Raw genomic sequence first — 25,910 nt, 5'->3', positions numbered from 1 at the left:
ATATTGATGAAGTTGATGCCTAATGCCCTGGTCACACAGAAAGGGCGAGAGCTGAACGAAGGGTAAAAAGTCAAAAATCATTGAGAAAAGGTGTACAAAGATTCTGCACTTTTCCCATCACCGAAAAGCCTGCAAATCAAGCGAACTCCAACAGAACTTAAAACTAAATTCGTTGACGATGTCTGCGAAGATGTCTGCGAAGATGTCAACAAAGGATTGAACAAAACAAAACCGAAACTAGCGATAGAAAAACGAAGGGAACATCGACCTTGATGCTTTAAATGAAAGCAAAACTGAAACATTCACGATGACGTGACCAAAAGCAGGTATAAAACCGAGCACAGTGAGCCTTGTCCTCATTTCTGCAGTACGTGCAGGTTGCAAGATTTTTTTTTGTCTTCACAACAACAAGTTTATTTTGTCTTCACATTCTGAGTTCTCGCGACGTGTCTGTACATTGGTGTACACTATATCTGTGATAGTACTTGTCCTGACGAGTACCTTTGATGAGTCCATGGCATCAGCCATGGGGAACTATCTGTATCAGATGAAGGCTACTCCCGAAGACACACACACACTCACGGGCACACGTAGGCACACGCAGGCCAACCACAAATGGTTGAAACGTGCGTAAATCGTTACAGTAGTTGTTAAAATGTTCGTAATGCTATTGTTGCTGTAAGAAAATATTGCTTTTTCATCCCAAAAAGTGAACGATTCATTACCGATACAAGAATGTTTCATTCAGCGCGTCGAAGCTTTAGTTATTTGATTTGTTCAGATATTGTTGCATTCGTCAACCATCGTTCAGTACATCAGGTTTGGCAGGTTGGACAAAGTTGGATAACATTCCGAAAATAAAGCAAACGATAACAAACCGTCAAGAACAAAAGCAAAACCACATATAGATGAATTGAGGTTGTCTGAGGTATGCATTCAAATTTTTCAACAGTTTAAATTCTGATGAAGCACCATCAACAGGAACGAAGCTGAACAAAGGTTGAACAATGCCTCCGAAAGTCAAAGAAAGTCCAGATTTCTTGTTTTGTTCGAGGTTCGTTGTCCTTCATTAGTGCTGTTTGACCGGGGCCTAAGAACAACAGAGATCATCTGTCCCTTACTATGTGTACCTGCTGCAACCACAGCTCATTAATCAAGTCAGGTGTTTCGTATGTCTTGATTGACTGAGTACACCCGACTTAGTTAATTGACAGTTGGCAGAGCCGGGAGTAGAGGAAACCTGCAGGTCTTGTAATCTCCAGAGTTGGTGCCCTTTGATTTATCAGGTACATAGCACAATATTCACTTCCTCTAGTGGGAAACAAGGATACCACAGCACATATTACTTTAATCACATGCCACTGGTAAATCTTGTCAAATGTCAAAGTTCAGCAGAGATGGCCCGCTGTTGACAATTGTCATGGATGAAAAACACCTTTGTGTTTTTGGCTTACCATAAATCTCTTCTCAGAGTCAGCTACAGGCTACACAGGTGTGAAGGAGCACAGACATAAAGATCAGCATAGAGGCAACTCACGTGGCCAATGACATGCCCCAAAACCACCGCTGTATCCACCTCCAGCATCTATGATATAATGCTCTGCCACTGTGTTTCATGAGCTCCATGGGGGCTATAATTTTCACAGAAACTTGAAAAAGTGTGAAAATTATATATGCCATGAAGCTTTCAGCCTAAACTGGGATATCAGCCGGACTTTTAAATTCTTGATCTGACTGACACATCAGTGTAATTTACCATGGCACAATTGGAGTATGACACTTCACCCAGTGGTGAGAATATTTCAAGATTATTTAAAATTCATAGTCTGTGAGGGAAAGCTGGTTTAAAACAAAAAGACAAACGCAAGCATTCAGTTATTTGGTTTCATCTGATTTTACCATTTAGTGTTTGTGTCATTTGTTTAAATGTGTTTGTGTTCTATTCTCATTATTTGCTTTTCTCGCTATTTCTTTTTGTTCTGTTCAGTTGTTTGTTTTCTTTCATTTTATTGTTTGGTTTTCTGCTTATTTGTCCATTTTGTCATGGTTACATGCTAAGAAGACAAAAGTGAAAAGAAAGGTGGGGAGTTGAGAGAAAACAGCCAAGATCCCAATTTTCTTGTGTGCAAGAGCAAGCAAGGCTGTCAGGCAAGGAAGCAAGTCCTATATAGACCCTCAAGAACAAACATTACAGGCACTGTCTGCAGTGCCGTGTGACAACGTGAAATTCTTCTTTGTCTTTCGGCTGTTCCCGTTAGGGGTCGCCACAGCAGATCAATCGTTTCCATCTCACCCTGTCCTCTGTATCTTCCTCTGTCACACCTCTCTCAGCACATCCATGAACCTCCTCTTTGGTCTCCCTCTTCTCCTCCTGCCTGGTGGCTCCATCCTCAGCATCCTTCTCCCTATATACCCTGGGTCCCTCCTCTGCACATGTCCAAACCATCTCAATCTCGCCTCTCTGACTTTGTCTCCAAACCGTCCCACCTGAGCTGTCCCTCTGATATGTTCATTCCTAATCTTGTCCATTCTTGTCACTCCCAAAGAGAATCTCAACATCTTCAGCTCTGCCACCTCCAGCTCTGCCTCCTGTCTTTTTGTTAGTGCCACTGTCTCTAAACCATACAACATAGCTGGTCTCACTACTGTTTTGTAAACTTTCCCCTTCACTCTTGCTGATATTCTTCGGTCACAAATCACTCCTGCCACCTTTCTCCACCCACACCACCCTGCCTGCACTCTCTTCTTCACCTCTCTACCACATTCTCCATTACTTTGAACAGTTGAGCCCAAATATTTAAACTCATCTACTTTCACCACTTCTACTCCTTGTAACTGCACTATTCCACTGGGCTCCCTCTCATTCACACACATGTACTCAGTCTTGCTTCTACTGACTTTCATTCCCCTTCTCTCCAAAGCATATCTCCACTTCTCCAGACTAGACTCAACTTGCTCTCTACTCTCACTACAGATCACAATGTCATCTGCAAACATCATAGTCCATGGGGACTCCTGTCTGATCTCATCTGTCAACCTGTCCATCACCACTGCAAACAAGAAAGGACTCAGAGCTGATCCTTGGTGTAATCCCACCTCCACCTTGAATGAGTCTGTCATTCCGACTGCGCATCTCACTGCTGTCACACTATTTTTGTACATGTCCTGCACTACCCTAACATACTTCTCTGCCACTCCAGACTTCCTCATACAATGCCACAACTCTTCTCTTGGCACCCTATCATAAGCTTTTTCTAAGTCCACAAACACACAATGTAACTCTTTCTGTCCTTCTCTGTACTTTTCCAACAGTATTCTCAGAGCAAACATTGCATCTGTAGTGCTCTTTCTCGGCATGAAACCATATTGCTGCTCACAGATCTTCACCTGTTTTCTAACCCTAGCTTCTACTACTCTTTCCCATAACTTCATGCTGTGGCTGATCAGCTTTATGCCTCTGTAGTTACTGCAGCTCTGCACATCACCCTTGTTCTTGAAAATAGGAACCAGCACACTTCGTCTCCACTCCTCAGGCATCCTCTCACTTTCCAAGATTTTATTAAACAATCTGGTTAGAAACTCTACTGCCATCTCTCCTAGACATTTCCATGCCTCCATTGGAATGTCATCTGGACCAACTGCCTTTCCACTCTTCATCCTCTTCATAGCAGCCCTCACTTCTTCCTTGCTAATCTCTTTTACTTCCTGATTTACTCTCACCACATCATCCAGCCTTTTCTCTCGCTCATTTTCTTTATTCATAAACTCTTCGAAATATTCCCTCCACCTTCTCAGCACACACTCCTCACTTGTCAGCATATTACCATGTGCATCTTTTACCACCCTAATCTGCTGCACATCCTTTCCAGCTCTGTCCCTTTGTCTGGCCAATCGGTACAAGTCCTTTTCTCCTTCCTTACTGTTCAACTTCTTGTACAGCTCGCAATATGCCTTTTCCTTTGCTTTTGCCACTTCTCTTCTCGCCTTACGCCGCATCTCCTTGTACTCCTGTCTACTTTCCTCATCTCTCCGACTATCCCAAAACTTTTTTGCCAACCTCTTTCTCCTTATGCTTTCCTGGACCTCTTCATTCCACCACCAAGTCTCCTTGTCTTCCTTCCACTGTCCATATGTCATACCCAGTACTGCCCTAGCTGTCTCCCTCACCACATCTGCAGTACTCTTCCAATTGTCCAAAACTGCTTCCCCTCCAACTAGTGCTTCTCTCACCTGCTCGCTAAATTTCACACAACAGTCTTCCTCCTTCAGCTTCCACCATCTGATCCTTTGTTGAGCTCTCACTCTCTTCTTCTTCTTTACCTCTAAAGTCATCCTACAAACAACCATCCTATGCTGTCTAGTGACACTCTCTCCTGCTACCACCTTACAGTCTGTGATTTCTTTTAGCTTGCATCTCCTACAAAGAATGTAGTCCACCTGTGTGCACCTTCCTCCACTTTTATATGTTACCCTGTGCTCCTCCCTTTTCTTAAAGTAGGTATTCACCACAGCCATTTCCATCCTTTTTGCAAAATCAACTACCATCTGTCCTTCCCCATTCCTATCCTTGATACCATATCTACCCATTACTTCCTCATCACCTCTGTTCCCTTCACCAACATGCCCATTGAAGTCTGCTCCTATCACCACTCTTTCATGCTTGGGCACACTCTCCACCACCTCATCTAACACACTCCAGAAATCTTCTTTCTCCTTCATCTCACAACCTACCTGTGGGGCATATGCACTGATGATATTCATCATCACCCCTTCAATTTCCAACTTCACACTCATCACCCTGTCAGACACTCGCTTAACCTCCAACACACCTTTAACATACTCTTCCTTTAAAATGACCCCAACACCATTTCTCTTTCTGTCCTCACCATGGTACAACAACTTGTACCCACCGCCGATGCTCCTGCTCTTACTTCCCTTCCACTTGGTCTCTTGCACACACAATATGTCTACCTTTCTCCTCTCCATCATATCAGCCAGCTCTCTCCCTTTACCAGTCATACTACCAACATTCAAAGGCCCCACTCTCATTTCCACCCTTCTAGTTTTCTTCTTCTCCCGCTGTTCGTGGCAATGTTTTCCTCCTCTTCTTCGTCGTCGTCTTCGCCCAGCAGTAGCCCAATTTCCACCGGCACCCTGTTGGGCAATAGCACCAGTGGCGGACGTTGTTAACCCGGGCCGCGACCGATCCAGTATGGGAATTCCATTCTGAGTCTGCATAGTTGGGTTGGATTGTTTTACGCCGCGGATGCCCTTCCTGACGCAACCCTCCTCATTTATCCGGGCTTGGGACCGGCACTCAGAATGTACTGGCTGCACACCCCATGTGTGACAATGTGAAATAATGGGGACAAATGAAACATATTTCATTTTATCTTCAAAGCGAGAAAAAAAATGAAATCATGAGGAAAAAAAAAAAAGTATTATTATTTGGTTTTCCAGCTGGAAATAGAAATGGAAAAACAAGATGACGAGCCACAACATGATTTTCTGCTTTATTTAAGGGGCCCCTTCACACATAATACGAAGTTTGGCAAAAGAAGCAGAAACCGGCCGAATATCTGTGAACAAAAAACGAAATGGGGAACCGCAAACCAGTGGCGGTCCTAGCCTGTTTGGCGCCCTGGGCGAACAACCCCACTGGGTGCCCCCCCCAAATGCAATCGCGGCAGCAGGGCATACTGCGCTACTCCACTTGGGGGTGGGGGGTGGGGTAATAAGCGTCCTCTGCCTTCTGTGTGGTGTATGTATCTTTCTGCCATTGTCTGACAGACAGGTTTTAACCGGAGGATCCCCCCACCATCACAGGCACAATCAGAATTTCTTTTCAATTTTTATTTGAAAAAATGTGGAAGAAACTTAAATATTACTATAAACATAACAAAAAAACTAACTGTAATACTGGGTAAGTTAAAAGTATAACACACAAATAAGAAAATAAATAATGTAGAAATAAATACAAAAAATAAATAAAATAAAAATATTACTGTAAACAAACATATCAAGACAAAAATAAACTGTAATACTGTGTAAGTTAAAAGTATAAAATACAAATAAAAAATAAATACTGTAGAACTAAAATAAAAAACAAAATAATAAAATAAAAATAAGGCATTTCTAAATTGCACCAATATAAAAACCATTTGAGAAATTATGTGTACAATGGCACTTTGATAAAGACATAAATCTCACTGCACAACTGGAGGAAGGTCTGAACTTTTTATAGGACAATTTACAGTATTTCACATTTTGGGGAACAAAATGAATTGCACAACTGTTGTGTAAAGTCCTATCCTTCATTAATAATAATTCAATAAGAGATAATTATTCAATAAGAGACTACTAACTACACTATTACTTTTCAAACAAGAAATACAAATTAAAATGTACAAATTAACATTGTAGAAAACCTATTTGCAACAAGATATAGTTTAATGTGCAGCAGGTTACAGCCTACGTAACACATTTCACACAACAAGAAATGACACAGCTTCTGCTTACCTTTATCTTTTGCTCGTTTCTCCTCTTCTTCTTTTCTCTTTTTCCTAAACTGCGCACCTGATGGCTTTGCCCTTTTCTTTTCCATCTTCCATAATACACACGGAAGCGAAATAGGTTATCACCCCCGCCCATCCCCAGGGTTGCCAGATTGACAGTTGCCAGCACCAACACAACAAACCTCCTCCAAACCTCCAGAACCCGTTACCTGTCTATCAGACCATGGCAGAAATCTACATGCACCACAAAGCAGGCAGAGGGCGCTCATTACCCACAAGTGGAGTATAGCGGTAGGCACTGCTGCAGCGGTTGCAATGCGTTTTGGGGGACCGGGGGTCGGTCATGCCGCCCCAGATAAGAAGCCACCCTGGGCAGCTGCCCATATCGCCCATATCAGAAACCGCTTCTGCCGCAAACCATTCCACCTGGTGTTGGGAGAGAGACACACGGTCAGACAGGCATGCCCAAAACTGTCACTGCGGTATCGTGCACACTCATGTTCGCGCACATGAACACAGTGCAAGCATCTAGAAAGTCGCGGACACAGCAGCGGAGCAAAAACATAAAAAACACAATTTATAATACTTAATTCCTGTTATAAAGAGCGGAGTTAGCCTCCGCCTAGACGTACACTAGGAAGTAATAAAATGACATGGATTACTGTTCTCCCTTTTATGTTTTACATGAATTATCTCATGCGCTCGTCTCATGAAGACATCATTTGGGCTGTTGTCTCATGACGAGCCAGCTCTTGTGTCATGAACACATCATCCGGCATGGCGTGTCCAGCGCGCAGTCATCTACTGGTGACCGTGTTGCAAATGTGATATGTGTTTTAATTATTAGAATGTGGGGAAATCCTATAGTTACACGTGCATTGCGGTGGCATCCAGCATTGTGGTGCGCTGACGTGGTGGTCAGCTGACAGGCGATATGTGTTTTAATGTATTTCCACGTGAGGACAACAAGCTGACATCCACGCCTCACGGTGAAGTTATGCGAGGACATATTCTACAAGCCACTACAGGTGTTCTCCAGCTGTGACTTGTGAGCACAGATATCTGAACAGCTGTAGGTCGCAGGGACACGCCCACCTTTGTCTGCGGACCTCGTCAACTCACAGAAAAAAGGCTCACTCTCTGTTCCTTTGTTCTGTGATGTTTATTTTATGTATGTACTTATTGTTGTATGTATTATTATTTTTGTCCTGCATCTGTCTGATGTCTGTGTTTTTAATTTAACACCTTGTGTGCACAGTCAGGTCCAGCTGACAGTCAGTCAGCGGTCAGCTGACAGGCGCTGCATGTCCACAGCAAAGCTCATTAGCAAAGCGATCACACACAAATGAGTTCACACCTTTAACCTTACTTGTTTTATTTAATTTCCACTCTTTCTGTCTGTCATGTAAACTGCAATTTACGTGGTGGAAGTGAAGTGACATCACCCTGCCCGGCTGGCTGATTAGTTTCACACCGTGCTGTGTGCACACAGATGCTGGCCATTCCTCATGTCATCAACTGAGTTGCAGTATATAGCGGTCAGCTGTTCCAGCTGCGCACTGTGCTCGACAGTGATCGCACTCAGCCACAATGTTGGATCATGGTGTGTGAGTGGGGGATTTGGCACAGTCACACCCACGTGTGTTGCTTGGTAATGCATACTCGTGTGGCACTTAGATAATTTTTACAGACAGCTAGAATGTGGTCATCTGCACTCCACTATCGTTCCATGAGTGCGAATAGCCTCCCTTTTCTCAGTGCCCAGCGAGAGGTGTTGAATGTTCATGTGTGGCACCTGAAATTTGGCCAACACCTGCCGACAGGGGGTCAAAAGGGCACTTACTGCCTTTCGGCTACTGGTTTGTGTGACTGGTTGTGGCAACAGCTGTACGAGGCGTTTAAATGACTTTGATTTTGTGTGTGTGCGTGTGTTTGTTCACAGCCCATAGATGGGGAAAGATGTGCAGCGTTGGTGAGAGTGTATGACCTGGCCAGGTTAAATGAAACCTTAACACTGACTTGCTGAGCAAACAGGCTAACCAGGGTTTGGGTGTTTATTAAATCATATTTCTGGGACTGCACGGTGGTTCTCATAATGGTTTTTGCTTTGGGATGGGCATTAAAAATTATGACCTGATTTTCCTCAAACTACCATTATCTACTATAAATGCTATTGTCATCAGTATCAATCAATTAATCAATCAACTTTTTTCTTATATAGCGCCAAATCACAACAAACAGTTGCCCCAAGGCGCTCCATATTGCAAGGCAAGGCCATACAATAACCATGAAAAACCCCAACGGTCAAAACGACCCCCTATGAGCAAGCACTTGGCCACAGTGGGAAGGAAAAACTCCCTTTTAACAGGAAGAAACCTCCAGCAGAACCAGGCTCAGGGAGGGGCAGTCTTCTGCTGAGACTGGTTGGGGCTGAGGGAAAGAACCAGGAGAAAGACATGCCGAGAAGGGGGGCAGAGATCGATCACTAATGATTAAATGCAGTGATGCACATGGAGCAAAAAAAGAAAGAAACAGTGCATCATGGGAACCCCCCCACAGTCTACGTCTAAAGCAACATAACCAAGGGATGGTCCAGGGTCACCCAATCCAGCCCTAACTATAAGCCTTAGCGAAAAGGAAAGTTTTAAGCCTAATCTTAAAAGTAGAGAGGGTATCTGTCTCCCTGATCTGAATTGGGAGCTGGTTCCACAGGAGAGGAGCCTGAAAGCTGAAGGCTCTGCCTCCCATTCTACTCTTACAAACCCTAGGAACTACAAGTAAGCCCGCAGTCTGAGAGCGAAGCGCTCTAATGGGGTAATATGGTACTACGAGGTCCCTAAGATAAGATGGGACCTGATTATTCAAAACCTTATAAGTAAGAAGAAGAATTTTAAATTCTATTCTAGAATTAACAGGAAGCCAATGAAGAGAGGCCAACACAGGTGAGATATGCTCTCTCCTGCTAGTCCCCGTCAGTACTCTAGCTGCAGCATTCTGAACCAACTGAAGGCTTTTTAGGGAACTTTTAGGACAACCTGATAATAATGAATTACAATAGTCCAGCCTAGAGGAAATAAATGCATGAATTAGTTTTTCAGCATCACTCTGAGACAAGACCTTTCTGATTTTAGAGATATTGCGTAAATGCAAAATGGCAGTCCTACATATTTGTTTAATATGCGCTTTGAATGACATATCCTGATCAAAAATAACTCCAAGATTTCTCACAGTATTACTAGAGATCAGGGAAATGCCAGCCAGAGTAACGATCTGGTAAGACACCATGCTTCTAAGATTTGTGGGGCCAAGTACAATAACTTCAGTTTTATCTGAGTTTAAAAGCAGGAAATTAGAGGTCATCCATGTCTTTATGTCTGTAAGACAATCCTGCAGTTTAGCTAATTGGTGTGTATCCTCTGGCTTCATGGATAGATAAAGCTGGGTATCATCTGCGTAGCAATGAAAATTTAAGCAATACCGTCTACTAATACTGCCCAAGGGAAGCATGTATAAAGTGAATAAAATTGGTCCTAGCACAGAACCTTGTGGAACTCCATAATTAACTTTAGTCTGTGAAGAAGATTCCCCATTTACATGAACAAACTGTAATCTATTAGACAAATATGATTCAAACCACCGCAGCGCAGTGCCTTTAATACCTATGACATGCTCTAATCTCTGTAATAAAATTTTATGGTCAACAGTATCAAAAGCAGCACTGAGGTCCAACAGAACAAGCACAGAGATAAGTCCACTGTCCGAAGCCATAAGAAGATCATTTGTAACCTTCACTAATGCTGTTTCTGTACTATGATGAATTCTAAAACCTGACTGAAACTCTTCAAATAGACCATTCCTCTGCAGGTGATCAGTTAGCTGTTTTACAACTACCCTCTCAAGAATCTTTGAGAGAAAAGGAAGGTTGGAGATTGGCCTATAATTAGCTAAGATAGCTGGGTCAAGTGATGGCTTTTTAAGTAATGGTTTAATTACTGCCACCTTAAAGGCCTGTGGTACATAACCAACTAACAAAGATAGATTGATCATATTTAAGATTGAAGCATTAAATAATGGTAGGACTTCCTTGAGCAGCCTGGCAGGAATGGGGTCTAATAAGCATGTTGATGGTTTGGATGAAGTAACTAATGAAAATAACTCAGACAGAACAATCGGAGAGAAAGAGTCTAACCAAATACCGGCATCACTGAAAGCAGCCAAAGATAACGATACATCTTTGGGATGGTTATGAGTAATTTTTTCTCTAATAGTCAAAATTTTGTTAGCAAAGAAAGTCATGAAGTCATCACTAGTTAAAGTTAATGGAATACTCAGCTCAATAGAGCTCTGACTCTTTGTCTTTCTTATAGAGCAACAAACTCTTTTTCCAGGCTAAGTGAAGATCTTCTAAATTAGTGAGACGCCATTTCCTCTCCAACTTACGGGTTATCTGCTTTAAGCTACGAGTTTGTGAGTTATACCACGGAGTCAGACACTTCTGATTTAAAGCTCTCTTTTTCAGAGGAGCTACAGCATCCAAAGTTGTCTTCAATGAGGATGTAAAACTATTGACGAGATACTCTAGCTCCCTTACAGAGTTTAGGTAGCTACTCTGCTCTGTGTTGGTATATGACATTAGAGAACATAAAGAAGGAATCATATCCTTAAACCTAGTTACAGCGCTTTCTGAAAGACTTCTAGTGTAATGAAACTTATTCCCCACTGCAGGGTAGTCCATCAGGGTAAATGTAAATGTTATTAAAAAATGATCAGACAGAAGGGAGTTTTCAGGTAATACTGTTAAGTCTTCTATTTCCATACCATAAGTCAGAACAAGATCTAAAATATGATTAAAGTGGTGGGTGGACTCATTTACTTTTTGAGCAAAGCCGATAGAGTCTAATAATAGATTAAATGCAGTGTTGAGGCTGTCATTCTCAGCATCTGTGTGGATGTTAAAATCGCCCACTATAATTATCTTATCTGAGCTAAGCACTAAGTCAGATAAAAGGTCTGAAAATTCACAGAGAAACTCACAGTAACGACCAGGTGGACGATAGATAATAACAAATAAAACTGTTTTTTGGGACTTCCAATTTGGATGGACAAGACTAAGAGACAAGCTTTCAAATGAATTAAAGCTCTGTCTAGGTTTTTGATTAATTAATAAGCTGGAATGGAAGATTGCTGCTAATCCTCCGCCCCGGCCCGTGCTACGAGCATTCTGACAGTTAGTGTGACTCGGGGGTGTTGACTCATTTAAACTAACATATTCATCCTGCTGTAACCAGGTTTCTGTTAGGCAGAATAAATCAATACGTTGATCAATTATTATATCATTTACCAACAGGGACTTAGAAGAGAGAGACCTAATGTTTAATAGACCACATTTAACTGTTTTAGTCTGTGGTGCAATTGAAGGTGCTATATTATTTTTTCTTTTTGAATTTTTATGCTTAAATAGATTTTTGCTAGTTATTGGTGGTCTGGGAGCAGGCACCGTCTCAACGGGGATGGGGTAATAAGGGGATGGCAGGGGGAGAGAAGCTGCAGAGAGGTGTATAAGACCACAGCTCTGCCTCCTGGTCCCAACGCTAGACAGTCACAGTTTGGAGGATCCAAAAAAATTGGCCAGATTTCTAGAAATGAGAGCTGCTCCCTCTAAAGTGGGATGGATGCCGTCTCTCCTAACAAGACCAGGTTTTCCCCAGAAGCTTTGCCAATTATCAATGAAGCCCACCTCATTTTTTGGACACCACTCAGACAGCCAGCAATTCAAGGAGAACATGCGGCTAAACATGTCACTCCCGGTCTGATTGGGGAGGGGCCCAGAGAAAACAACAGAGTCCGACATTGTTTTTGCAAAGTTGCACACCGATTTAATGTTAATTTTAGTGACCTCCGATTGGCGTAACCGAGTGTCATTACTGCCGACGTGAATTACAATCTTACCAAATTTACGCTTAGCCTTAGCCAGCAATTTCAAATGTCCTTCGATGTCGCCTGCTCTGGCCCCCGGAAGACAATTGACTATGGTTGCTGGTGTCGCTAACTTCACATTTCTCAAAACAGAGTCGCCAATAACCAGAGTTTGATCCTCGGCGGGTGTGTCGTCGAGTGGGGAAAAACGGTTAGAGATGTGAACGGGTTGACGGTGTACACGGGGCTTCTGTTTAGGGCTACGCTTCCTCCTCACAGTCACCCAGTCAGCCTGCTTTCCCGACTGCACGGGATCTGCCAGGGGGGAACTAACGGCGGCTAAGCTACCTTGGTCCGCACCGACTACAGGGGCCTGGCTAGCTGTAGAATTTTCCACGGTGCGGAGCCGAGCCTCCACTTCGCCCAGCCTGGCCTCCAAAGCTACGAATAAGCTGCACTTATTACAAGTACCGTTACTGCTAAAGGAGGCCGAGGAATAACTAAACATTTCACACCCAGAGCAGAAAAGTGCGGGAGAGACAGGAGAAGCCGCCATGCTAAATCGGCTAAGAGCTAGTAGCTACGCTAAGCTAGCGGATTCCCAAAAACACACAAAGTGAATAATGTGCAAATAATCCAGAGGTGATTCAGCAGAAGGAGTGCCCCAATCAAGGCACCAAACAGGCCATGAAGCAGCACAGGCAATGCACGACAACGGTGCTAAAATAAAATAAAAATAAAAAAAATAAAAACGAAAGCATTAGCAAGCTAGTTAGCCTGCCAACGCTAATGAAAGTTAGCTGATAAAAGTGCTCCGTCGCGATGTTTCGACCGTTAGAGGTCTTCCTTAGGCGTTGGAGCACAGCAAAAAGTTAAAAAAAAATTAAAAAGTGAAAAAGTAAAAAAAGTCTTGAAAAAGACTGTTAGTTCAAGTCCAAAGCAGCAGATAGCAGTCTCTGTGTAAACAGTCCCAACAGAGAGCCCTCCAAATCCAATCACAGTATCTTGCCAACGAGCTCAGCTAACAGACTTATCTAGGTTTGGATGTTTATTACATCATATTTTTGTGGACTGTGCGGTGGTTGAATGATTTTGCTTTGGTATTGGGCTTTAAAATTTATGACCCTCTTATTTCACAAGTAACATCATGAAACTACCGAAGTGTAGCTGCTAAAAATGATAATGCTGTTAGCATCCAAAATGAAATCACACAGTAATTTCACTTGACCTCTGGGTGACAACACACGAGCAGAAAAAAACAAACAAACAAAAAAATCAAAAATGTGTCAACGCACAAGCTGTCATTCAAACCCTAATGTGTTTGGAGAACTGGGCTTTGTTGCATAGTGAACATGGTGATGATGTCTAGTAGACAATAAATGCATATTTATATTATATCACTGGATTTGTATTTTTAACCTAAGGTGATTTTATTTCTTCAACTTGTTTCATATTTCCCACAAAATATGACAGCACCCACGGTCAGTGTTCAGTCTTCTTCAAACAGTGCATTAATTCTCTGACTATTTCACTGCACTATTTTTTTTAACTTGTACATTATGCACAGGTATTTCTGCTTGTATAAATAGACCGCAGTGATTTTTTTAAGATTCTTCATGCACAGACATACTCAAGACCATTGTTGGTACCCACTTAACATATCCAGGGCAGAGCGAGGGTCAAAATGTCAGCGTTTCCGTACCACAATGTAGAAGCTGGATGAATGATGCTCAGTGGCATTTAGGTTCTGTGATGTACTTAACAGAAAGCCTTTGGTTTCATGTGTTGTGTGCCGTTCCTGAATGAACCGATCTCTCTCTGAGTCTCTCTCTGACTTCAGAGTCAATGTGCCACATCTTGTCGTTTGAAAAATACATCCACATTTACACAACACAGAATACGTCGTGGCAAAGTGAAGCAAATTGGAAGTGTTGGCCTCTGCTGAACCGCATTACTGGTGACCATATATCATTTTTTATAGGTCACAACTGAAGCACATCTGTTTCCACTCGGCTGAGTTTCCATGCAGCATCTGAATAGAGATTCTTCACCTAGATCTGCTGCCTGCGCGTCTCATACATCAAACGTCAGCAAAGCAATAGTCTGATCCTCCAAAGGTTTAATTTTACAACACGGGACTTGAAGATTCTTTAATGTTTACGCCGTCACTCAGTTTGCTCAAATGATTTGTTTATCTAGTGAGGTCTTTTAACAGTCAACTTATTTGACATTTGTGGAAGCCAGAACCCGGCATGCCACATTGGACCTTGGTTTTTCAAAATTTATCTCAAAGCCCCTCATGTGTTTGACTTCTTTTTAATTGCTTCCTGTCTGCTGGGTCAATTATGAGTTCTGCTTTTTTTATGGGGTGGGGGTACGGGTGTGGGGGGGGGGGGGGGCTGACTAACAGCGAGCATTTTTGAACAGACGGACTGATTAAATAACTGAAATTTGAGCACAGGGATGAGATCACTCATTGAGACTTGATTTGATAATATTTTACTTGCCGTGGCAGCTCACAGCGTACATATGTTGATTTTAAGTTCAGTGAAGGTTGATTGCTTCGACTGCTTTTTCAACGTCTGTTTAATAAAATTTAAAAAAAAAAAGAGGGTGAAAAGGACTAAATGAACTGAGAAATCCATAAAAACTATTAATCTTTTATCCTTTATTTAATACTGGTCCAGTGCACACCACTGTAATTCTCGTACCATTTTTGTTTTTCTGCTCAAAATAAGAATATAAAGAAGATTAATCACAGTAGCTGCTCCAGAGGGGGTATTTTAATTGCAGCCCAGTTTCATGTTTTTTTTTTTGTGATATTGTCACGAAATGTGTCACAGCTTCATGACATGGTCAAGTTTCTGTTGGGAAAGTGTAGGAACACGGACCCACAACAGGGGGCGCAAATGAACGGACAATGGAGAAAGTCAAATCACAAAGTTTTACTGTTGTGAACTCACACAACAAACACAACAGATTACAAATACAGCAGTAACCGAATTCCAAAGGTGTCGTGTGGGCAGGCTCGACGATAGGAGACGTCTGTCCGAGTCGAACCGGAACCACCCGATTTCCTCTGCCACCGAACCCCGGGAATACTGGAGCCGCCAAGTCCCGAACCCCAGGTGGCCACTGCCTCCGCTCGTCGGATCCGGTACTGCTGGCAAGGAACAGAAACAGTCAGGTGTGGGTGCGGCTGCACCCAGCAACACACAGGGTGGAAACACCACCTCTACCTCTTCTCAAAAACAACACTGAAGGATTGGAAGGTGAGTACTTATCTAGTCACGTCCAACACTGTCTTCAGCTGACCTTAAGCACAAGCAAAAAGTGTTAACTCTTAGAATAGAGTAACTGGCTGAGTTCGTTACCTCCTTGGTAGAGCGATATCTCGGCAATGAGGTAGAGATGCCGTCCTGCTGATATACCTCCCTGTTGATGGATATCAGCTGTCTCGTCTCAGGTGATGGGTGACAGCTGTCACCCTGGCTGCTCCTGTGAGGCGGCAGCGCCCTCTGGTGCCTGGAGCCCGTACTCCAGACAGGGCGCCCTCTGGTGGTGGTGGGCCAGCAGTACCTCCTCTTCAGCGGCCCACACAACAGGACCCCCCCCTCAATGGGCGCCTCCTGGCGCACGACCAGGCTTGTCCGGGTGGCGACGGTAGAAGTCGGCCAGGAGGGCCGGGTCCAGGATGAAGTTCCTCTTCACCCAGGAGCGCTCTTCGGGGCCGTACCTTTCCCAGTCCACCAGATACTGCAAACCCCGGCCCATCCGTCGGACGTCCAGGAGCCGGCGTACAGTCCAAGCCGGCTCGCCGTCGATGATCCGGGCAGAAGGTGGTGCTGGACCCGGAGTGCAGAGGGGTGAGGTGTGATGAGGTTTGATTCGGGAATCATGGAACACTGGATGAATCCGCAGTGAGGCCGGAAGCTGAAGCCTCACTGCGGTGGGATTGATGACCTTGAGAATTTTAAACGGACCAATGTATCGTTCCTGTAGTTTTGGGGAGTCCACTTGTAGGGGAATGTCCTTGGTGGACAACCACACTTCCTGCCCAGGACGATACGTAGGAGCCGGGGCCCGCCGCCGGTCTGCATGGATCTTCGCCCTCGTCCGGGCCTTCAACAAAGCAGAACGGGCGGCACGCCACACCCGACGGCACTTCCGTAGGTGGGCCTGGACCGAGGGCACACCGACCTCTCCCTCGACCACCGGGAATAACGGGGGCTGATACCCCAAACACACCTCAAAAGGGGAGAGGCCGGTGGCTGATGATACTTGACTGTTGTGGGCGTACTCGATCCAGGCCAGGTGGGTACTCCAGGCCGTCGGGTGCGCGGCTGTCACACAACGTAGGGTCTGCTCCATCTCTTGGTTGGCCCGTTCTGCTTGCCCGTTGGTCTGGGGGTGATACCCGGACGAGAGACTGACCGTGGCCCCCAGTTCCCGGCAGAAGCTCCTCCAGACGTGCGAGGAGAACTGGGGACCGCGATCGGAGATGATGTCTGATGGTATCCCATGCAGACGGACGACGTGGTGGACCAGGAGGTCTGCTGTCTCCTGGGCCGTTGGTAGCTTCGGGAGGGCCACGAAGTGGGCCGCCTTGGAGAATCGGTCCACTATCGTGAGGACGACGGTGTTTCCCTGGGACGGCGGGAGGCCCGTGACAAAATCCAGGCCGATGTGAGACCAGGGGCGATGAGGCACGGGCAGCGGCTGTAGCAATCCCGATGTCTTGCGGTGGTCGGCCTTGCCCCTGGCGCAGGTGGTACAGGCCTGGATGTAACCCCGGACGTCGGCCTCCAGGGACGCCCACCAGAAGCGCTGCCGGACGACTGCCACGGTTCTTCGCACCCCAGGATGACAGGAGAGCTTAGAACCGTGACAGAAGTCCAGAACTGCAGCCCTGGCTTCTGGTGGGATGTAGAGTTTGTTCTTCGGTCCGGTTCCGGGGTCTGGGTCTCGTGTCAGGGCCTCCCGGACGGTCTTCTCCACGTCCCAGGTGAGGGCGGCCACGATAGCGGACTCCGGGATGATGGGATCCGGGGGATCCGACGACTCCGTTTTGACCTCATCTTCATGTACCCGGGACAAGGCATCTGATCTCTGGTTCTTGGTCCCGGGACGGTAGGTGATCCGGAAGTCAAAACGGCCGAAGAACAGTGACCAGCGGGCTTGCCTGGGATTCAGCCGCTTGGCGGTCCTGATATACTCCAGGTTCCGGTGGTCAGTGAAAACCGTGAATGGCACGGACGTTCCCTCCAACAGATGTCTCCACTCCTCAAGGGCCTCTTTCACCGCAAGGAGCTCTCGATTGCCGACGTCATAGTTCCGTTCGGCTGGGGTCAACCTGCGGGAAAAATAGGCACACGGGTGAAGGACCTTATCAGTCTTCCTGCTCTGGGACAGCACGGCTCCTATCCCTGAGTCCGAGGCGTCCACTTCAACCACTAACTGGCGACTAGGATCGGGCTGCACCAGAACAGGTGCAGACAAGAAGCGCCGTTTCAACTCCTTGAACGCGGCTTCGCAACGATCCGACCAGGTGAAGGGGACTTTTGGTGAGGTCAGGGCTGTCAGGGGGCTAACTACCTGACTGTAGCCCTTAATGAACCTCCTGTAGAAATTAGCAAAGCCTAGGAACTGTTGCAACTTCCTACGGCTTGTGGGTTGGGGCCAGTCTCTCACCGCCGCAACCTTGGCCGGATCAGGAGCGACGGAGTTGGAGGAGATGATGAACCCCAAGAAGGACAAAGACGTGCGGTGGAACTCACACTTCTCGCCCTTCACAAACAGCCGGTTCTCCAACAACCGCTGCAGGACCTGACGTACATGCTGGACATGAGTCTCAGGGTCCGGAGAAAAGATGAGTATATCGTCTAGGTATACGAAGACGAACCGGTGCAGGAAATCCCGCAAGACATCGTTAACCAACACTTGGAAAGTCGTGGGAGCGTTTGTGAGACCGAACGGCATGACCAGGTACTCAAAGTGACCTAAGGGGATGTTAAATGCCGTCTTCCACTCGTCTCCCTTCCGGATCCGAACCAGGTGGTACGCATTTCTAAGGTCGAGCTTGGTGAAAATCTGGGCTCCATGCAGGGGTGTGAACACTGAATCCAACAAGGGCAACGGGTATCGGTTGCGAACCGTGATCTCGTTCAACCCCCTATAATCAATGCATGGACGAAGTCCGCCATCTTTTTTGCCCACAAAAAAGAAACCTGTGCCCATCGGGGAGGTGGAATTCCGGATCAACCCGGCAGCTAACGAGTCCCGGATGTAGGTCTCCATTGATTCGCGCTCAGGCCGTGAGAGGTTGTACAGCCTACTGGACGGGAACTCACTGCCCGGAACCAAATCAATGGCACAATCATACGGATGGTGGGGGGGAAGAGTGAGAGCCAGATCCTTGCTGAACACGTCGACAAGGTCGTGGTACTCCACCGGCACCGTCCCCAGATTGGGCGGGACTCTGACCTCCTCCTTAGCTCGGGAGCCGGGAGGAACCGAGGAACCTAGACACACCCGATGGCAGGTCTCGCTCCACTGAACCACTACCCCGGACGGCCAATCAATCCGGGGATTGTGCTTCAACATCCAGGGAAATCCTAAAACCACACGGGAGGTGGCCTGAGTCACAAAAAACTCGATCACCTCCCGGTGATTTCCTGACACCACCAGAGTTACAGGTGGTGTCTTATGCGTGATCGGAGGGAGTAGGGAGCCATCTAGTGCCCGAACCTGTACAGGCGAGGTAAGCGCCACCAGAGGGAGCCCTATCTCCCTGGCACATCTGCTGTCCAACAGATTCCCCTCAGAGCCCGTGTCCACCAGTGCTGGGGCCTTCAGGGTTGAGTCCTCATAAAGGATCGTGACTGGGAGTCGTGTGGCAATGTGGGTGTGTCCCACGTGAATGTCTCAGCCCACCCCTAGCCCAGTCTCTAGGGGCGGGGCGTTGGAGTTGAACCGCTCGGGGCAGTCCCTCATATGGTGCTCTATCACACCACAAACAAAACAGGCTCTGTGGGCCCATCTCCTCTGTGCGTCTGGTGCCCTAAATGTTGCCCTACTCGTGTCCATAGCTTCGTCAGTAGGGGGAGCTGTGGCCCCACGGAGCGCAGGGGCCGTGGAGCGTGGGGAAGGCGGAGCGCGGTCGGAACCGGAAGGGAGAGGGACGGCGCGTGCCCGGCCACGCCCTTCGTCTCGTTCCCGCCGACGTTCTTCTAACCGGTTGTCTAACCGTATGACGAGATCGATGAGCCCATCTAAATCCCGCGGTTCGTCCTTAGCCACCAGGTGCTCCTTAAGAACCAATGACAGTCCGTTTACAAAGGCGGCGCGGAGGGCAGCGCTATTCCAGCCGGACCTCGCAGCCGCGATGCGGAAGTCAACTGCATAGGCAGCTGCGCTCCGACGCCCCTGTCTCATCGACAGTAGCACAGTTGAAGCTGTTTCTCCTCTATTGGGGTGATCGAACACGGTTCTGAACTCCCTCACAAACCCATCATATGTCTGAAGGAGCCGTGACTTTTGCTCCCAGAGCGCTGTAGCCCAAGCGCGTGCCTCGCTGCGAAGCAGGTTTATTACATAAGCTACCTTGCTAGCATCAGTCGCGTACATAACTGGACGCTGTGCGAAGACGAGCGAACACTGCATAAGGAAATCCGCACACGTCTCCACACAGCCTCCGTACGGCTCTGGGGGGCTTATGTATGCTTCCGGGGAAGGTGGGAGGGGTCGTTGAACGACCAGTGGAACGTCAATGTTACGCACAGGGTCTACGGGAGGGAGAGCCGCAGCGGCGCCCGGAGGGCGTGCTTCCACCTGCGCGGCGAGAGCCTCCACCCTGCGGTTCAGGAGGACATTCTGCTCGGTCATTAAATCTAACCGAGTCGTGAAAGCGGTGAGGATCCGCTGCAACTCACCGATTACCCCTCCTGCGGACGCCTGCGCGTCCTGTTCTTCCATTGGCCGTTCAACAGCCGGTTGACGCCCCTCAGGATCCATGACATTGGCCGAGATATCCTTTTGGGAAAGTGTAGGAACACGGACCCACAACAGGGGGCGCAAATGAACGGACAATGGAGAAAGTCAAATCACAAAGTTTTACTGTTGTGAACTCACACAACAAACACAACAGATTACAAATACAGCAGTAACCGAATTCCAAAGGTGTCGTGTGGGCAGGCTCGACGATAGGAGACGTCTGTCCGAGTTGAACCGGAACCACCCGATTTCCTCTGCCACCGAACCCCGGGAATACTGGAGCCGCCAAGTCCCGAACCCCAGGTGGCCACTGCCTCCGCTCGTCGGATCCGGTACTGCTGGCAAGGAACAGAAACAGTCAGGTGTGGGTGCGGCTGCACCCAGCAACACACAGGGTGGAAACACCACCTCTACCTCTTCTCAAAAACAACACTGAAGGATTGGAAGGTGAGTACTTATCTAGTCACGTCCAACACTGTCTTCAGCTGACCTTAAGCACAAGCAAAAAGTGTTAACTCTTAGAATAGAGTAACTGGCTGAGTTCGTTACCTCCTTGGTAGAGCGATATCTCGGCAATGAGGTAGAGATGCCGTCCTGCTGATATACCTCCCTGTTGATGGATATCAGCTGTCTCGTCTCAGGTGATGGGTGACAGCTGTCACCCTGGCTGCTCCTGTGAGGCGGCAGCGCCCTCTGGTGCCTGGAGCCCGTACTCCAGACAGGGCGCCCTCTGGTGGTGGTGGGCCAGCAGTACCTCCTCTTCAGCGGCCCACACAACAGGACCCCCCCCCTCAATGGGCGCCTCCTGGCGCACGACCAGGCTTGTCCGGGTGGCGACGGTATTTTGTCTCTGTATACTGAAACAGTGTATTTCAAAAGAAACAATCAACATGTGCTTGCATTGCAGACTTTCATCTTTTAATGAAATGGGATTAATAAAAAACATTGCATTGAACACAAAAGCCCCGGTCACACGGCACACGATGATAGCTGATCAAAGAAGTCACAAATCATCGAGACACGAAACATTTATGATGACGTGACTGACAGCGGGTATGACACCAAGTGCAGCCAGCCGCTTCCTCATCTGGTTGTCTTGACAACAAGTTATCCGCACATGCATGCCAGCCACAAACGGCTGGAACATGCGTAAGTAGTTATAGTAGTTGATAAAACGTTCTTGCCGCTATTGTTTCTGTATGAAAATGTTGCTTTTCCTCCCACACATGGATGAGTCATCTACGACATGAGGATGTTACGTTCAGCTTATTGGATCTTTAGTTTTTTTATCCGTTCGACTTGGGAGGTTGGACAAAGTTGGACGACAATCAATTGGAACGCTGACGTTACGGGAACTACACAAACAATGAGGAACTGGCAAGACAGAAAGCAAAAGGAAATACGGACGGATTGAGGTTGTCGTTGGGATTTGTTCACATTTTTTGACTGTTTAAAAATTCTGACAAAGCGCCATCTACAGGAACGAAGCTGGACGACAGTTAAACGATGTCAACATAAGTCCAGATTTCTTGTTTTGTTTGGGCTTCGGTGTCCTTCATTTGTGCTGTGTGACCAAGGCTTTAGGAACAGGCAACACACGACTAATACACAATCCACATCCACACCCTGTGCTGATTATACCCTTTAAATATGAAATGCAAAAACTGCACGATCCTAAATCGTTAACTTGTGTTGAATGTTTCAACTTGAAAGTACCTTGGACATTTCAAAGAAGTTGTTTTGAATCAGTTGTTGATGTATTATGGCTCCATTTAGCACAGCTCATGATTTCTTCCTTTTGATACAGACTACAGAACAATGTTTGAAACAGATTCCAAAAAAACTCTGGACCAGTGCTTTGAGTTGGCTTCACTCATTTGTAGATCCAGTAACCTTTTTGTCAATATCTCCAGCCACATTTTATGTCTGTTGTTTCATTCCAGTTTTAGTTTTCCATTCTGTTGTGTATTTCATTTAGCATTTGCTCTTGTAGGAATGTCTTACTTTTGACCCAGACTCCAGAACAGTGTTTCAAATAGATTTCTAAATACTCCTGAGTACTCCTGTGTTTTTGAGTTAGCATCACAAATTCCTGTCAAATTGAAGATTCAATTCTCATTTTAAGAAAAACCTTCCTGCCACCAGCTAATTTTTGAAAAGTTCAAAAATTTTCAACTTGGAGTGGATGCACACACACACACACACACACACACACACACAAAAGTGGAAAAAGACATTTTAGCACTTTGCTTTTTGCAGCCACATATGCTTTTCTTTTTTGGAAAGAAGGTTGGTGATGAGGAAAAAAAAAAAACAGATTGAACTACTAATTTTTCCTTCCAAAAAAAAAAAAAAAAAAAAAAAAAGATGGCTACCAGTGCTGTGACTTATGTGTTTGACCAATCAATGTACACTTATGTCACTGATGGTTCCAGGAACCAAATGTGTCACAGGATTGTATTCTTAGAACTATGACCATCCCCAGTTCCATGTAGTTTGAACATACCAATAAGGGGAAACAATTTTAAGAACTATGAAAAAAAATCCATCTCTTGTGAAAGTTCCTTGTGATTAATTAGAACCCAGCAAGAAATTAAGAAAACCCACATAAATTAGCTTACATTCACATTTAATAAAACTAATTAGTCCCAACAACCAAAGGTCACATTCCAAATTTTCTATTATCCACTTAGCATTGAGATCTCTGGTATCAAACCACATTGATACGTGCCAATAATTAAAAATCTTCAAGGTAGGTGACGATCACACGTCCATTTGTGCCAAAATTCAATTTTATAAGCAAGACTAAAACCCAGATAGCAGAAGAGAGCCTCATTCATCTTTGTAAGAGGTTGGTGTTTAACACCCTCATACCGAGAAGCTGTTTGTATGGATTAAAACAAATAAACATTAAGATATGAACCCTACTGTTTTTTAAGTAACCTGACTGCTGCTTCCCAACATAAACACTGTGCATTGCTTAAGTAGGCTAGAAGCATTACAGTCTCTCAAAGTGCTGCAGGAGGAAGGTCAGAACTCAGAGCTGCACAGTTGCCCATGGCTACATAAATATTAACAGCGTCTTCACCATGTAGACAGGCTTCCTTTGATTAGGAGTCTGCATGGAGGGTTTGATATCCAAGGAAACCACTTGACTAAGTTGATGAGGGAATACCGAGAGAGGTGGATTGAAGTTCGCTTGGTTGAAAAAAAAAATCAGCATCACAGGTTTCAGGCAAGTGAAGCACAAAAAGCAACATATTGAGGTGACGTTAAACACCATGAAACTCATTTCACTTTCATATTTTGTCATCATTCTTTTCATTTTTGCAGTTTTCAGTATCCTAAAGGTAATTACATTGACTGCACTTTGTAAAAAACAATTTGGTAAAATGGAATACCTCAACTGGAACGCGTCTGCTGGATTGAATCACTATGAATAACAGTAAAAGGAACTAAAATGTCACAAACCGAGACGTGTCTCTGTTAACTGTGCTGCAAAACTTGGCTCAGTCTATGTCCGGAGCAGCGCACTGATTTGTTCGAGGGGTCAGCGGCAGTCCTGTGACTGGTCATGTGTGCATGAGATGTCAATCATGTGCAAATATTTTGGGAAGGAACCAATACGTTTTGTTTGGAGAACAATTGGAGGCTAAAAGCCACATGAGAAATGAGGAGGCACGTTTGCTCTCACCGTGAATGACTCATGTCTCTTTAAAATGTCTGCAGTCATCCTCTGTGCACTTACAAACCTGAACTCACAGGCCTTTTTCTTTTTTGTTTTGTTTTGTTTTGTTTTTTTTGTAGCATGCACTTTGATGAGTGATGTCAGAATTTTACCCTTGCACATCTTTTTCCTAAGTTGCAAATTAACAACGAGCCGACACCTTTTAATTTTTACAGCTGATCATGAACACAAGTGAATAAAAAAAAAAATCAACAACAATCCTGCATTTTTGTTTTATGAATTGTTCTGTAATTTGTCTCTGTAGCATGGCCCAAGCAGAGGGTCACTCCTTTGAGTCTGGTCTGCTTGAGGTTTCTTCCTCAAATCATCGGAGGGAGTTTTTCCTTACCACTGTCACCTGTGTGTTTGTTCTGGGGGTTGGTAAGGTTAGACCTTACTTGTGTGAAGCACCTTTAGGCAACTTTGTTGTGATTTGGTGCTATATAAATGAAAATAAATTGAAAATGAAATTGAATTGAAATAGGTGGCATTGTTGTGAAATGTCACAGAATAAATTTTGCTTTTAAAATGCTCCAGATACACTCTTAAAAAGGATGCACTGCTCATTTTTTAAATAAATAGGGTAACAACTTGCATAAATCTTTTTGAAGTACTTTCTACTACTAGTAAATGCCATGAGACTTTTCTATTCAGACTGACTTTAGCAAAGCATTTAGTTAAAGAGTTTGGTATATTTGATTTGTACCTATAGCTCTACTAGATGAATTAAGTTGAAACAACTTAATTAAAAGGTTTTGGTCTCATTAAGTGGCCAAATTATTTCATTTAAGTTATTCTGTCTTCTATATTTTACCTCCATTCTACAAAAAAATTGTATATGTCATTTTTTTCATTTAATGGCAATTTTTTTTTTTCAGTTTTATGAACTTATGTTACTTAAATCACAATAAATTGTGTTGCACCTTATGATCAAAATGATAATTTTAATACCATTGTCAACCTTTCCAGTTGATTTTGTTTTAACCGTGAACAATTTTTTACAGTCTGTTAAGTTATCAACTTATTAAAATCTCAACATGCAAAAACTTTGTTTCATGTTGAACTTTTCTATTTAAGTTAGACAAACTAACAACATGAAGCATTTTTAGACTGCATATTCAGTAAACAACAGCGGGTTCAATGTGTTTCTTCATTTTTTATTTATTTTTTTATTTTATTTTGAGCCAAACAAACCAATTGTATTACAGCAGAAATCAGTTTCCAGACCCTCAAAACAGTGAATCAAACACGTTTTTGAGAAAAAAAAATCATAAAAAGTAGTTAATATGTATAAATAAAAATAAACAACGGTGCACATTCAATTTTTATCATTAAAACTACATTTTATTTATCTTCTAGAATTTATGAGTTTTATCTAATCTAATCTGGTTTTATCTAATCAGGATTCTATGATAGTGTTGTTTTGATTTTGTTTTTTAATAGAGGAAATTAGGGCTAAAATATCCCAGCTAACTTCAGTGAAATTAGATGTCAATTGTGGGAGCATACGCTACACAACAGAACTGCCTTGAGTCCTGGATGGCTACTACCAAGACAGAAAGCCAGTCTATTCCCACATCTCTAAAATGACCATCTATCTGCTGCAGACAGGTGAAACATGGTTGTCCTCTTGGCTTTCTCCAGCTACTGGGATCCTCAACACTCAGGCACCCATATGCTCAGATAAATGCACCCCATGGCCAAAATGAATCTGAATGTCAGTTCTGATACAAGCCATGTATGTCAGTGCAAAATCACAG

The sequence above is a fragment of the Thalassophryne amazonica genome, chromosome 10, assembly GCF_902500255.1.
Source record: "Thalassophryne amazonica chromosome 10, fThaAma1.1, whole genome shotgun sequence".
Lineage (NCBI taxonomy): Eukaryota > Metazoa > Chordata > Actinopteri > Batrachoidiformes > Batrachoididae > Thalassophryne > Thalassophryne amazonica.
The sequence above is the reverse complement of the archived record's forward strand: the minus strand, read 5'-3'. Positions refer to the sequence as shown.